We start from the raw sequence: 15,333 nt of genomic DNA, 5'->3' as shown, positions 1-15,333 counted from the left end.
CACTTGGAGGCTGGGGTTGTAGGTCAGTGGTAAAGTACTTGCCCAGCACTGGGTTTGATTCTCAGCACCACATATAATAAATAAATAAATAAATAAATAAATAAATAAAGTTACATCCACAATTTAAAATAATAAATATTTGTTTTATCTTTAAGATATTCCTAAAAGTTTAGGCCTCAGATGATATTATCCAGACAGGATCAACTTTAGTCCCAAGAGATGTACAGTTTTCCTGGGTCAAGATGTTGTTTGGGGGCTTCCAGAAATAATACTAACAGTAAACTGTTATTGCATTATGATTTGGCATCAGACATCACTCCAACCAGTTTAAGTGTGTGATCTCATTTAGTCTCCACAGGAATATTATATGATAGGTATATTATTGTTTTTATTTTTCTACTTTAGAAAACAGAAGCATATAGAAATAAAGTAACATGCCCCAAGCTGGGTTTCAGTCCAGGAATCTGTATCTCAAACTACCTGTGTGTACTGCGTCTTATAATCATTTCTGAAAATTAATTTTACACAGAAACATGGTTGTTTATTAAATCATAATGTCTCATTTTATGAGAGGTAACAATAAATTAAGTGGCACAATTAAATATAAGTGCACAATTTATATGTATTTATATTTGTATGTTATACATTAGAGAGTAGAAACATACAGATGTTACACAATGATGATTAAGGATATATGTGTATGCATATATGTAACAATTGAAAATTCTTGATTTATGCAAGCTGATCAAATGTGTACTTGGAATAGTATACTGTTCCCAATTATTTCTTTTTAAAATTAATGATTAGCCATGTAAATATTCAATACAGCTTTATAAAAGTGGAGAAAAGCACTTTGTTTTAATAATATTGCAGTATTGATAGTGTAAGAGAGGAAAAGTTTCTTTTTCTCACCCATCTTAGATCCATGACTGGAGCCCCAATAACAAAAGACAGATTAACAAGGGAAAAGCACATAAATTTATTTAATGTGAATTTTAAATAATATAGGAACCTTCTTAAGGAAAAGAAGAGCTGAGGTGTGAGGAGATATGATTGTATAAAGGGAGCATAAACTGATGGTAATAAACTGGGAAGAAGGTAGCAAGGTCTGTTGATTCAGATTCTTCTTTGTGATCCTTGTTCTTTTGGAGCTAAGACTTTCCTTTCCTTTGGGTACAGGGAAAGTACTTCTCTCGTGAGGGCTTATGACCTGCTTCTGGGGAAAGTCAAAGATCCTTCTTAGGTTTTATGACCTGCTTTGGGGGGACAGAGAATATGTTGATATAAACTCCTGCCTCCTCTAAATCCTTAAGTTCCAAGAAGCCATATTTGGGGTAGTGTCCTGAATCCCATCAACAGGATGATATCTGTAATAAGACAGCTTATCACCAAGGAATGCTGTAGAAAGAAGAGCCTGAAATTCGGATTCCCTCAGGAGGGTGTGCATGTACCTAGAATGGAACAGGTAGCCCCAGTGGGATTCCAGATTTGAAATGAGGAAGATTCTGAGTGTGTGTACTGATCAAAAGTCCATCTCAACGTACTCGAGTGAGAGAATAGATGACAACCACCAAAGGCTACTGAGATTATATAGTTCAGTTAAAGCCAGTGTGAACACCATCCAATGACCATGGAAGGGATGTTTTTTTCCTAGTGAGCTGCTCTTAGAAGTTTCTCTTAAAAGTTCCTCTTGGTTGTTGGTGAGGATGTGGGGAAAAAAACACACTCATATATTGCTGGTAGGACTGCAAATTGGTGCAGCCAATATGGAAAGCAGTATGGAGATTCCTTGGAAAACTGGGAATGGAACCACTATTTGACCCAGTTATCCCACTCCAAAGGACTTAAAAACAGCATATTGTAGGGGCACAGCAATATCAATGTTTATAGCAGCACAATTCATAATAGCTAAATCATAGAACCAACCTAGATGCCCTTCAGTAAATGAATGAATAGGGAAAGTGTGGTATATGTACGCAATGGAACATTAGTCAGCATTAAAGGAGAATAAAATCATGGCATTTGCAGGTAAATGGATGGAGTTGGAGAATATCATGCTAAGTAAAGTAAGCCAATCCCAAAAAACAAAGGCCAAATGTTTTCGTTGAGATGAGGATGCTGGCCCATAATGGCGATGGGGTGGGGAGCATGGGGAGGAATGGAGGAACTTTATACAGAGCAAAGGGGAGGGAGGAAAAGGGAGGGAGTAAGGGGGTAGGAATGATGGTGGAATGAGTTAAACATCATTACCTTAAGTATATATATGAAGACACAAAGAGTGTAAAAAAATTACTTTGTGTACAATCAGTGACTTGAAAATTGTGCTCTATATGTGTAATATGAAATGAATTGCATTTTGCCATCATATATAACAAATCAGAATAAATTTTTAAAACAGTTCCTCTTGGAGAAGAAGGTAAAATAAAGAGAAAAAGGAGTTAGTTGGAGAGAGTCTTAAATTTGTCAATATACTTGAAAATGAAAGCATCTAGAAGAACTAAAGTTATATCTTGAACTGGCAGTATGTATTCTGCCATTTGTTAGTGTGGAAGATAAGGAACAAACAAGTTGAGCTGCTGTGTTAGATAGCTTTCCATTACTGTAACAAAATACCTGTGATAACAAACTTAAATGGAGGAAAGGTTTATTTTGGCTCATGGTTTCAGAGGAGTCATTCTATGGTTGCTCAGCTCCCTTGCCTTTGGGCCTGTCATAGCATAGTACATCATGGCAGGGAGCATGTGACAGAGGCCTGTTTACCTTATGGAAGCTGGAAGTAAAGAAAAGCACAAAGGAGCTGGAATCCCAAATGTCCCCTTTAAGAACAAGTGACCTATCTTCTGTCCAGTAAGCCCCACTTCTTAAAGGTTCCACTTCCTTGCAATAGTGCCACAGTCTAGTGACCAAGCCTTAAACACATGGGCCTTTTGGGGACAGTCAAGATACAAACCATAACAGCTATATTCAATACAATTTACACATTTGCCCACTGAGTTTATGGTGATGAAAATTGCTCCTGCTACATTAATTGCCAAGTAAATGTTTTTCAGCTACTTTATTTTTGAGCATCTCATTTGTGCCTGGTTTGTGTTCATTGAACTGGGAGTTTATTAAATTATACTACTAGCTGAGATTTGCCAATTAGAAAATCACCTGTACAAAGTAGAGGACACATTCTATCCTCTACACAAGAAAGGAAAAGCCTAAGAGATAGATAGCCATCTACAGGGGTCTTAGGGTGTCTTATGGTTTTGATCTGAAATGTTTCTGAAGAGTTCTTGTGTTGTGTAGTGCAGTGGTGCACACCGGCAATCCCAGAGACTTGTGAGGACGAGGCAGGAGGATGGTGAGTTCAAGGTCAGCCTCAGCAATGTAATTAATTAGATCCTCAGCAACTTAGGGAGACCCTGTCTCAAAATAGAAGATAAAAAGGATTGAGGATGTAACTCGGTGGTAAAGAACTCATAGGCTAAATCTGAGAGAGAGAGAGAGAGAGAGAGAGAGAGAGAGAGAGAGAGAGAGAGAGATATCATATGTTGAAGGCTTGGTCCCAGTACAGCAGTGTTCAGAGGTGAGCCCTTTGGGAGGTGACTATATCATGGAGGCTCTGACCTTATCAGTGAATGACTAAAACATTGAGGAATTCATAGCTTAATGGGCTATTGGAAGGTAGTGGAAACTTCAGGAGATGGGATCTATTTAGAGGAAGTAGGTCACCCTTGAAGGGTATATTTTGTTCCCTGCCTGTTCCTCTCTCTGCTCCCCATTTGCCATGAGGTAACAGCTCTGCTCTACCACAGGCTCCTCACCTTGGTATTCTATCTCACCACAGTCCAGAAACGACGAAGCCAAGTGACCAAGGACTGAGCCAAAATAAATCCTTCCTCCTTTCAAGTTGATTTCTCTCAGGTGTTTTGTCACAGCAAGGGAAAGCTGACTAATATAGAGAGGGAGATCCTCTGTATTCATTATAGTCATCTCATAACCCTCCTGCTCTGTTGCCTCTGAGCACTTTGCCTTCTAATAATCCCCCATGCTATGTATTCAAATATGCACAACAGTTCATGAATATATGTTATAATCTCTTTTCATGACTCCTGGGTTGATGAAAACCCCAGGGGCACTGCCTTTTCATCATTATTTCTTACAAGTGAATTGTTTTTAAAGTATGTATTTTTCATTACACATTTTACAAAGACATTTTTCTTGCACAGGCTAGAGTACCTGTGTCCTTTGAAAAGCCTGAGGGGTGGCTCTAAAATTTATCTTGAATTTTTGTTAGAAGTAAATTATACTCTTCACAGTTTCTCCTTAACTTACTGCTTAGTATTTTCTCTAGTGAAAGTCTTTTTAGTATAGCATGAATTTACTCATAATAATTATGTTTATTTGCTTCTCGACTGAAGTACTCTGGTCACCCAATTTTCCTTTCTAAATTGCTTCTTGTGATTTCCTTGATCATACTCGTACTCTGCTGCTTCACAAAATGTTTCCTTTTGAGATACACAGAGCTTAGTCTATCAGCTCATTATTTCTTGTAGCCAAAAGTAAAAGCGTATTTCTATTGTCTGCCAAACAGAGGGAGGTATTTTTCCCCTGAGGAGCATTTGCAAAGTCCCTTTTCCTCAATGGTACCATTGATTTAACCACACACAATGCTTTAAGTTATAGATTTAGTAGCATCTCTTCATTTGATTTCTCATAGCAGTATTTTATGACTCACTTGCTTTGGAAAAGACTTCAAGTACAGATGTCAAAATGACTGTGCCTCTTACAACAGAAAATGCATCTAATAAAAATCAAACTGCTTTCTACTTTTTCAAGAAGAGAATACCATTTGTGACAAATCAAAATAATTAGATAATAGATTTTTTCCTCTAACATTAAAAGCAAGTATCTGTTTTAGTCTTGAAATTTTATCTAGTTTGGAAACAGTATTTATGAGCTACTACCATGTATTCAGTATTTGTCTATGTGCTTTACCTGTTAGTCTGCACAGCCTTCTAAGGAAGGGAAGATTATTAGCACCATTCTACCAATGGTGTCCCTGAGGCTAGGAGAGGTTAAATCAGTTATCTAAGTTCTTAGAGTAAGTGACAGAGACAAGATTTGAACTTGGGCAGTCTGGCTCCAGGCCACTGCTTTGCATTCTGCTGTACACACATACACTGAGCTGACTGCTTCTCAAGAGCTGCTGATCAGTTCTCAGGCATGGCATCAGACGTTCCAAGCTTAGCTACTTTCTGAAGCCACATCTGCTTGTCATTGATTTCAGATGCATTATTATCTAGCTCCATGAAACTTTCTAATTGAGTTTATTTAGAATTAAGTAGTGCATCTTTCAGAGAAGTTCACACAATAGAGAACTTTATTTGGGCATTTTTTTTTTTTTTTTTTTTGCATTTGGTTTATGCTTTAGCAATAGAGCTGCATTCTAATTCCACAAAATAAATTTGTTGTTGTTGTTGTTATTTTTTTTACCCAAAAGTCAGCTCTATGGCTGGACAGATTTTTGAATGCCCTGGGTCCATACATTTTACCCACTTTATACTCAGTTTTAAGTCCAGTACCTTAAACAAAGGTGCATCAATTTTCCTGATGAATAAAACAGTGGAACTAGGCACAAGGAATCTGTCAATGGCCAAAAGCAAATTTGACCATAGCAACAAATTCAATATCAAAAAGGAGATGATTTTTAATGTTTGGAAGAGAATTTTTTACTAATCAAAATTGTGACCTCTTTTTCAGCATTTTTAATGGTAAGAACAGTATTTTACCAACACTTGTACAAAGTTTAAAGAAATGAGATGTAAGTTATAACATTAAGATTAAAAATAAAGAACAAATAACAATTTTAAAAAGTATTTATAGTCTGATGACTCTTTAAAAATTATCCCTTATGAAAAATACATAATCAAGATAAAAAAAATAATCAACAAAATTGCTTGGTTTTGAAGTACAGGAAAAAGTCACTTGACTAAAGAATCGTGTAGTGGTGTACTGCAGAATGCTGCTGAATGTCAGTCCTTTCCATGGTCTCTCTGGATCAGAATGTGAAGAAAGTTCAAGGCCTTCAGTGATGGTTAATTTTACATGTCACTGCACTGTAGATGCCAGGGCTTCTGGTTAAATTCTACTTCTGAATGTATCTCAGAGTATTTCTGTTGAACTGAATAATGCAGATTGCCTTTCCCAGTGTGGGTCAACCTTGTCCAACCTGTTGGATTCCAAATAGAACAAAAGGCAGGGGAAATTTCAATTTTCTTTCTGTGACTGACTTTCTGAGACATTGGTCTTCAGTTCTTGGGTGGGATTTAGCACTACCGTGCTACTGGTTCTCTGGCCTTTAGACTTGAACTAGAGTTCACACCACCAAGCTTTCCTGGGTCTCCAACGTTTAGACTAGAGCACAGAGGACTGTTCAGGCTCAGAGACCAAGTGAACTCTCATCCTTCTAAGACCTGCCTAAAATTCATGACTGGGTTAATGAGAGGTCAAGGCAAATGGGCCAAAAACCTGTCTGCCTTTATCACCTATTCTGAACAAAATACCCCCCAAATTTAGGGCAAATTCTGTGGTTGTAACCTTGAATATTGAAGGTGTATCTCTAATTCTACTGCAGAATTCCTCATGTCAGATAGCCACATGTGTATAATAAGAAATAAAATGCAACATGGTTGCACATATTTCAGCAATATCTTATAAATAATTTTCCATCTGACCTTTTTTGTCTTCCTTACACACACATACTGTTAACTTAAACAGAAATATAACCGAAGATTTGTTGTGCAATTTCTACAAAATAAGAAAATAATGGAGGTGTTCAGTTTAGGCCAGAGGGACTCTACATGTGTATCTGCATACATGTGTCTAAGGGTAGAGATAGTCATATATAAACTAATTAAAAAAAAAAGAGATCAGTGAGAAATGTAATGCTTTAGAAACCATGATACCAAAAAGAATGTGCCTTTAAAAAAAAAAGGCTCTTGCTGCTTTGCTGAACCACAACAGCTAGTCACTTCAGAGTCACTGGGGCAAATCACACCATGTCATTATGTCATGGATCATAATGAAGCACAGAGGCTGATTGAACCAACAGGCCTCAACGCTAATCTCCATGCCAGACTGGAGGCTTGAAAAGTTTTCTGATGGGGATAAAGGGGAAGAGATTGAAAGCTGAAGTTAATGATTAAAGCCAAATGAACCCCATAGGTGAAATTATTTCAATAGCAACATGTCTCATAGCTAAAGTTTTGATGATTAATAAAACGAATAGAGCAGGTCAGAAATTCCCAGGCCACCTCAGGTCACTGAGTAGAAGGGTCAATCAATACACAGCAGGATCTCCAGCTGCCTGGGGGCCAGGCCAGAGATGCATGGGGAAGGGGGGATATGGGTCACTGCAGAGGAAATGGTTCTTTCTCACCCCTTAAAACTGGAAAAAGTAGAAATGTATGCATCTTTTGTTCATGACCTATTCGTTTTTTAAATTTAAGAAATACTTCAAAGAACATGTTTCCTTTTTAATAGCCATGGAAGAAAATTTTTACAAAGAGGCATAAATAACAAGATGCAGAAAAGTTTCCCTCAGCCATTTACCATAATGGCCAGTTTAAGGAACTATATTTTAGTTCTAGCCTTTTTTTCCTGAACATGAAAGTAACATGTGACTATTGTAGAAAATATTGAAAAACATGCTGAGGAAAATAATCTACCAATGACATGTCTGATTTTGGTAATAATGATTGTTCATATTTAGGTTTGTTTCTTTTTATTTTTCTTCCATATATCCAGATTTTTTCCATAGTTAAAACTGTATGTGGATATATAAGTATAAGCATTTTTAGTGGAACTATGATATTACACTATATTTATCAGTCATAGTATGTTCATTTGTTCTCATTGTATGGACACTTATTCTTCCTTTTTTGTTACTATTTAATTTTGGAGATCTTGGAACTAAGATCTTTGTTCATATTCTTGACAATAATTTAATGATTTATATTGAGATTTTTTTTTTTTTTACTTATGCTCCTATTTAGGGAAAAACGTAAAAGGCTCTCAAGTGAATACATGTAATATCTACCAAATGTGGAGCTGTTTGTGGGAAAATTCCTGACTTCATCTCAGTTTAATTGCATGATTTACCAGTGAATATATCAGATATACATTGGGTAATTTGAAAAAAAAATATCTTTGTTCCTCCTATTTCCTTCACCACCCATAGGAGGTGGAGAGTCAGCCTGATGGTCCATGTGAAACTTTGTGGAGTTGTGGATACTATGGTTAGAGATTCCTTGCTTTAGGCATTATAGAAATGCAACACTTTAAAACCAAGTAACACATTACACAGATATTACGACAGCTAGGTAAATGAATGATACCTTAGGAAAGTTACAAATTTCTATCACTTGATTTCAACTGGAGAATATAATACCACAATGCCAACTCCCCCAAACTCATTCAGATCACAAACAATGATAGACTTTCCATCTGATTTGACATGGCAGCTGAATCTTCTGTATCCATTTCTGACTCCACAAAACTGTCAATCTCACCACTGAATAATATAAGACCAGCATTTGCCAAGTCTCTTGCTAACATGCCAGATTGAGGAAAACTGCCACCATATCCAATTTGTAAGCTTGAGTCTGATCAGAAAAAAAAAAAAAATCATTATTCTTGTGGCCAAGAGTGGAAAGAATCATGTGATGATCCACCAAAGTTGAATTTATGGAGAAGAAAAGAAAGGGATATTTAGGTTGATAATACATTCCACCTACTGCTAGACAAGGTTAATAATTAGAAAAATATATTAATGCTACATTTTATGAAAACTGAGTGTGTTCTAGAAAGTACTTCTCAACTTTGCAAAATTGCTGTAGACCTATAATCATTTGATAAATGAGCTTTCCAAGGATATGCTAAACAGTGGGTCAGGGAAAAGTTAAATACATTATAGATGAGGGAATTAACCTGATCAGAGTGTAAATATTTTAGATTGTAAATTTGCACAGGTAACACTAAGCTTATTTCCATATTTCTGTTTAGAGCTGGCAAAGAGTTATACATTTTAAGGCACCGTATTTACTATGTGATGATAATGATCGGGGATAATAACAATAACATTTTGAATATTTAGAGGATCTTATACCAATGAAGTGCTCATATTCATTATTTTATCTGAATGTACACACACACATTTAAAAATCCTCAAGGTAGACAGAAATGAGACTTCTGTATGAGCAAACTGAGACTCGGATATAATTCATATCCAGCATTTCACAGTCAGTAAGTGATAGGCCTAGGACAGACACCCATGTTTTCTCATTTCATATCTTTTTACTACACTTGCACAAAATCTGAAGTTTAGCATTAAGGAACTCAATTTGGAACTCTCTCACAAGAGCCTTGAAGATGGTACCTTCTTGCCTAAGGCTTAAAGAAGTGATACCCCTGTTGACCGGTGACGAGTCCTTGCTTCCCCGATGTTGAAGAATAACACCACAGAAGCGCGCCGAGGCAAGGTCAGAGTAGAAATTAGAAGTTTATTAAAGGACAGCAGAAAAGACTTCTCCTGGAGGAAGAAGGGGACCCAAGAGGTGGAATCCGTGGAAGTGCGGTTGTCTCCCCTTTTTGTAGTTTTGGTGATGGAATGTAGGTGGGAAGGGTTAGGACACAGGTGGGCCAAACTGGCAGGAAGGACTTTTGGGATGGGCTTATCACTCCTCTGGGATGGGCTATCTCCAAATCTGTTGGGGGCTGTTTCTTTGAGGTGGACTTTGGCCTAGGGCCTTTTTGGGACTTCATTAACATTCCATGAGTTGTCCTGTGTTTTCCCTGAGTCATTCTCGGCATGGCCTCCATTTTAGATTTCACTCGATATTAGGCCCGATTTACCTAACTACACTGACTACCTAACTTTAAATCTGGCTTCAGAAGTACTCAAACAGAAATGGCTCATTCAACCATATATAGTATAAATTAGCATTTTGATGGTTAATAATTAGCAGAAGAAGCAATTCTAAAATGGTTGCAGGAGGAGTTTTGTAGTTTGGATTCTGTGACCATTATAGTTATTTCCTGTTCTAACATTCCTTTCCCTCTATCTTTAACCTTTATATGCTACTAAGTGTGTGCTTCTGCTAAGAATAAAGTCAGTGAAAGTGTCACTCAATGGCAGTGCAGCAGGTGGGGTTAGAAAAGCAATGTGGATTTTGGAGATGTTGACACTATGTTTTGGTTTTCAGTGATCTTGGGTACATCAACCAAGAAGGAAGTTGGTAAAGATTAATAAAATAACATAAGTGGAAGCATACTGAAGTTAAGAGTAGTGAGTGCGCATGATTGTGCTATTATGACTATAATGCTATCTTTAAATGATATTCTTTCTGTGTGGATGCATTTGTCCCTGCATCTCTATGTTTCTGACCACATGCATGTCACCAAGCAGGGCCTTACGGCTGACCTATTTTTACTCCATCTTGCCTTCCTGACCTTTTTTCATTTTTCCTTTCTTCTGAGCCATTCATTCTCTTCTGCATTCACCTTGGATTTCAGAGACAAGAGATCTGATGGATAAACATCTTGTGACAAGTGTCAAAACTATGCCCTAGACAAGAGCAACTTTCTTATATGACAAGGATCCACCCAACAAATCTTGAGATGAGGATCAACCAGATCACACATGACCAAGATTACCTGCTTTGGTACCTACGCACTCCCTCCATTGCCCACTTTGCAGAAAGTATCAAAGTCATTGCCCCCCAAAGACAGGGCTAAGGATGTGGGTTCTCCTGGTATTACCATTGTAGCTACACTGATTAAAACTCCTTTCTTGTTTTTCACCATTATTTTTCCATTTGGTTTTTTGAGGCAACTGCCTCAATCTATCTGTTGAGTCCCCAAAAGTCAGTCCTCGGCATAGGATTCCAATAACATTACCATGTGCATATGTGTATAATGCCTACATGCATGTGCCACTGTATTAGATGTGTAGACATATGCATGGGTGTTGTGCATTCTTGTAGTGTATACAAGTTTGGTATTTACATTGCATGCTAAAATGTTTGGATAATTCATTAGACCTGTGAACTGATGGCCCAAAATGACCTCATGAGACATTTTTATTTTTTTCACACAAATATTTTTATAATATTTGACTCTGTGAGTGAAATTAACATTTGTATATTCACTGAAAATAAATTATGAATAATTTTCCTAGGCTTTTGTCCTCTTTAAAGTATTTTCCAAAAATGAGAAAGAAGGTCTTAGGTAACATGATTGCATCTGAGAATATTCAGTGTGATCTGATCACCAATTGGCTAATTATAGTTCTGCACAGTTTGGGTCAAAGGCATAGCTTTGTGTCCTTAGTTCTGCTGAGTGAATGTGCTGTCACTCCTCTGATGAATTCCTATTTTTTGTCTTTCTCACATCTTCATCTCTTAATAGACAATCTGGGAGGTTGGAGGATAGATTCCAGATTTCCCTACCTTGGTTTCCATCGTGGAAGGCTCCAGGTTTCCTTCCGACACGGTGTTTCTTGTGTTAACTTTCCCTGGCACACCCCAATTCATCTTCTCTGCTCCTCTTCACAAGAGATGTCATTCTTTGTTGTCATGTTTCACTATTAGGATCTTTGTACCATATGGGCAGGGTCCTCATATTTGTGTCTGGTACCTGATAGAGGCTACTGACTGAACACTGGCCTGAAGGCATGAATGAATCAATAGCAGGTGACTGGGGAGAGCTCCCAGGATCTAATGCAAATGCTGAACGAACGTGAAGAATTAATCCTGGAGGTGGAATCCTTCTGCTCTGCTGAGGAGGCAAACAAAGCCAATTTTTTGAATAACTACATTGTAAATGATATTGGTGGCACAATTGAGTGGAGAAATGAGATAGCCCATGTTAGAAAACAAACAAACAAAAATCTCTCCTCTCTCTAAGAGACTGTGAATTTCTTTTAGATAGTTTTAAATGAAGAAAGGAGAATACTTTATTATAAAGGCATAAATGCAGGATGAAGAACTTTGAAAAAGGAAAAGCCACTGAGATTCTATATAGAATATATTTTAAAAGGCTAATAAATGTACAGTGTCGTATAGTTGGGAGTAAAGTGACCATGAAAAGGAAAGGAAATAGGCAGATAAACTCTTGTTTGTACCAATAAAATGTAAATGCATGTGATTTCCCTATGAACATCATCATATTGGATTTGTAGAGCACTGTTTTCCAGAATTTAAAATGCAACAGTCCATAGAGAGAAACTGTTCCTCTGGCAACCAAACCTGGAAAAAAATGGGATTAAAAGCAAATATACATAAACAGAAACAGTTCTTCTTAACCCACATACTAGAAATTAAAGCAATTTTCTTTTAAACTATTAGCAAGAAATGCCCTGCCTATTTACCACCTGCATTTTCCCAATAATTTATAATTAGAACTCAGTGGTAAGTATTGATTTCCAATTGATGGATATCATCTGTGCCCTAATAAACTGACAGACCTTCAGAAATCTATCCAGGGAGACCTTTAGAATACATGACATGAGTTAAATATATTTTATTTAACACCAGAGGAAATTTGCATTTCATCTCTCAGGCTTTTATGAAGCTGCTGTAAATGATTTAGCTTAGCTTTTAGATTTCAGAGTCATTTCATTTCAATTTGGGCACACTCTTGTATAATTCTTTGCCTTTGTTCAACCAAATGTAGACTACTGACATTTAGCATGTGGAATAACATGTCAAAAATATGGGATGCTTAAATTCACGGTTTGTGGATTTAGTAAAGATGTGAAATAAAGCCTTTGATGCGTGTAAAAATCACAGTAAAATGTAAGTGAAACCTAATTGTAAAATGTAAATGAGGTCTAATTGTTTACCATGCTCTTGTAACTGGAATCCTGCTGGGTAATCTGCCACAGCATCCCTCAGGATGCCCCTGTTCAGTGAAGTCCAGGGAGGCTGAGCACCACAAATGCTAGCATTGCCTATGAGCAGATGAGTGGGGCTTGTCTTCCAGTAGGAAGAGCTCCTTTTTATATGGTTTGCAGCCTATTCATGGGATGGCCACTGAGAATAGGAAAGGCTAGCTTTTAAGAGAGGAAACAAGGAATTAGTGTCTTTACATGATTGCTCTAAAGGAACTGAGGTGCTTAGTCTAATGCATTATTTTATAAACACCTTTTCCAATCTGAGAAAAGAATCAGGCAGAGAAATTCTCATCATTAGATACCAGGCATTACTAATGTGTCAATTTACCATCACTTAGATTTGTGTAGCAGAACCAGGTAGTTTTTAAAATTTGTTCTTTTATCTCCCCACCCCCTATTTTTAAGAAAGACAACAATTTACACACAGGTTTAAAGGTTTAACATAAAGTGGAGGCTCTTAGGCATTTCTATGTGGATTTTGTTTGTTTTCTGAGGGGAAAAAAAAAGATCCTATTAGCAGGTTCATTTGTATAATAATCATTCATTAAAATAGGCTCCATGGCAATGAAATACTGTACTTGAATTCCAGCACAAAGCCTTTAAAAAGCTAAAATGTCAAAACAATAAAACTAATTAAGGCAACAAAATAGCTTTTTCCAGCTTAATGACAAGCTGGTCCAAAAACACACTTCAATGGTTTTTCTTTCCTCCAGAGACACTTTAAGTAAAGCAAGGATAGAATTTTACATAATCATTATCCAGCCCAGCCTCATCTAGGAACCCAGCCCAACTGAACTGTCTGGCAGAGGGGTCACATGTCAACTTTGGCTGGCAGCCCTCCTTCCCTCCTGTTCTCCCTCCCTCCTGTCTTCCACAAACAGTTATGAGCGTTTACCATGCTCTAGGAGCAGCAGAGGAGTAGCACAGGGAACCAGCTGTGGATGCTGAAATCAAGCAGCTGATCCCGTGGAAGGAAAGACCAACAAATAAATACCTCTAATCCAGGGGGTAAAGTAACATTTCAGTATTACAGAGAAGATGGGAGAACACAGAACTCCTGGAATCCCCTTCCCCAGAGACTGAATTCAAATTTCACCAATTGTCCCAGCAGTGTCCTTTGTAGCATAGGAGGATCCAATCCAGGATCACTGGCTACTCCAAGTTGACACCTTGCTCACCTAGTCTTGTTGATCTGGAACAACTCCTTAGTCTTTCTTTGATTTTCATCATTTTGATGGGTAGGTTGGTCATTTTATAGGATGTGATCCAATTTCAGACTGTCTTCCAGTTTGATGTCTCCTCATGATTAAATCCTGGTACAGGTTGATCATCCCTAACTTAAAAATTCAAAATCTGAAATGCTCCGAAATCTGAAACATTTTGAGAGCCACGGTGGTGCCACAAGTGGAAAATTCCACACATGTGATTGGTTACTGTCAAAACACAGGTGCACTGAAAATGTTATATAAAATTACCTTCAAGCTATGGGAATAAGGTGTATATGAAGCAGAAATGAATACTATGTTTGGACTTGGATACTGTCTCCAAATGTTTTTTTTATGTGTATGCAAATATTCCAAAATCTGAAAAAAAAAAAAAGAAAAACCCCAAACCCAAATCTGCAACACTTTTGGTACCAGGCATTTTGTGCTAGAGATTCTCATCCTGTAATATACATTTGATTCTGGAATATCCCAGACACTGTGTTTTTATTATTGCATCCTATTGAGGGAAATATGTCTATTCCCCCATTACTGGTAGTGTTTACACTTATTATTTTATTTAGATAATATCTTCTGTTGAGAGCCACAGCCGAAGGGGCCCCAGCAAACTTCCAGCTGCCAGCAAACTTCCAGCTGCCAGTTGATGAGTGGCTCACAGCGGCCCCAGCAAACTTCTAGCTGCCAACTGATTGGCTCCTCTGCAGTGATGCTCATTGGGCTGTTTCCCCGCCCTTTCAGACCATGGAGCTGCTCATTGGGGGACTTTTCTTGGCTCAGCCTGCTGGACCTTCCAATCGGCCTCAAGAGCAGGAGGGGTGGGGGAGGTTGAGAGGCTTGTGGGAAGCCAGTGGTGGCAGTTGGGCTCTGAGGGGATTCCTGAAGAGCTGTGTGGTGCGGTGTGTGTGTTCTAAAAATAAAGTTTGTTTCTTTTGACAAGTGGCTCCTGAATTGTGCCCAGCCTAAAGTTCGTTTCTTTTGACAAGTGGCTCCTGAATTGTGCCCAGCCAGACTGCGGCAATCTTCCAGGGTTTTAAACTGTGATTTTAAAAAATATGTCGAGATTAATGAATATCTGGGGGTACATACTTTGAGACCACATAAAATTCTGTTCCTCACCCATGTTTACCTATAGCTCTAAATTCCATTGATGTTTCCTACCTGAAATAAGTA

General features: G+C 37.7%; 1 long non-coding RNA gene across 1 annotated transcript in view; it reads left to right on the top strand.

The window, feature by feature from the left end:
* The window catches only part of LOC308657573, a 28,958-nt gene extending 14,030 nt beyond the window's left edge, over positions 1 to 14,928 (top strand). Inside the window, exon 3 of the long non-coding RNA XR_014023993.1 lies at positions 14,727 to 14,928. This is a non-coding gene — a long non-coding RNA (uncharacterized lncRNA). The remainder of the gene's footprint in view (positions 1 to 14,726) is intronic.
* The last annotated feature ends 405 nt before the right edge of the window (positions 14,929 to 15,333 follow it).

The sequence above is a fragment of the Spermophilus citellus genome, assembly GCF_964194105.1.
Source record: "Spermophilus citellus genome assembly, chromosome: 1".
Classification (NCBI taxonomy): Eukaryota; Metazoa; Chordata; class Mammalia; order Rodentia; family Sciuridae; genus Spermophilus; species Spermophilus citellus.
This window is presented reverse-complemented; position numbering and strand designations above follow the sequence as displayed.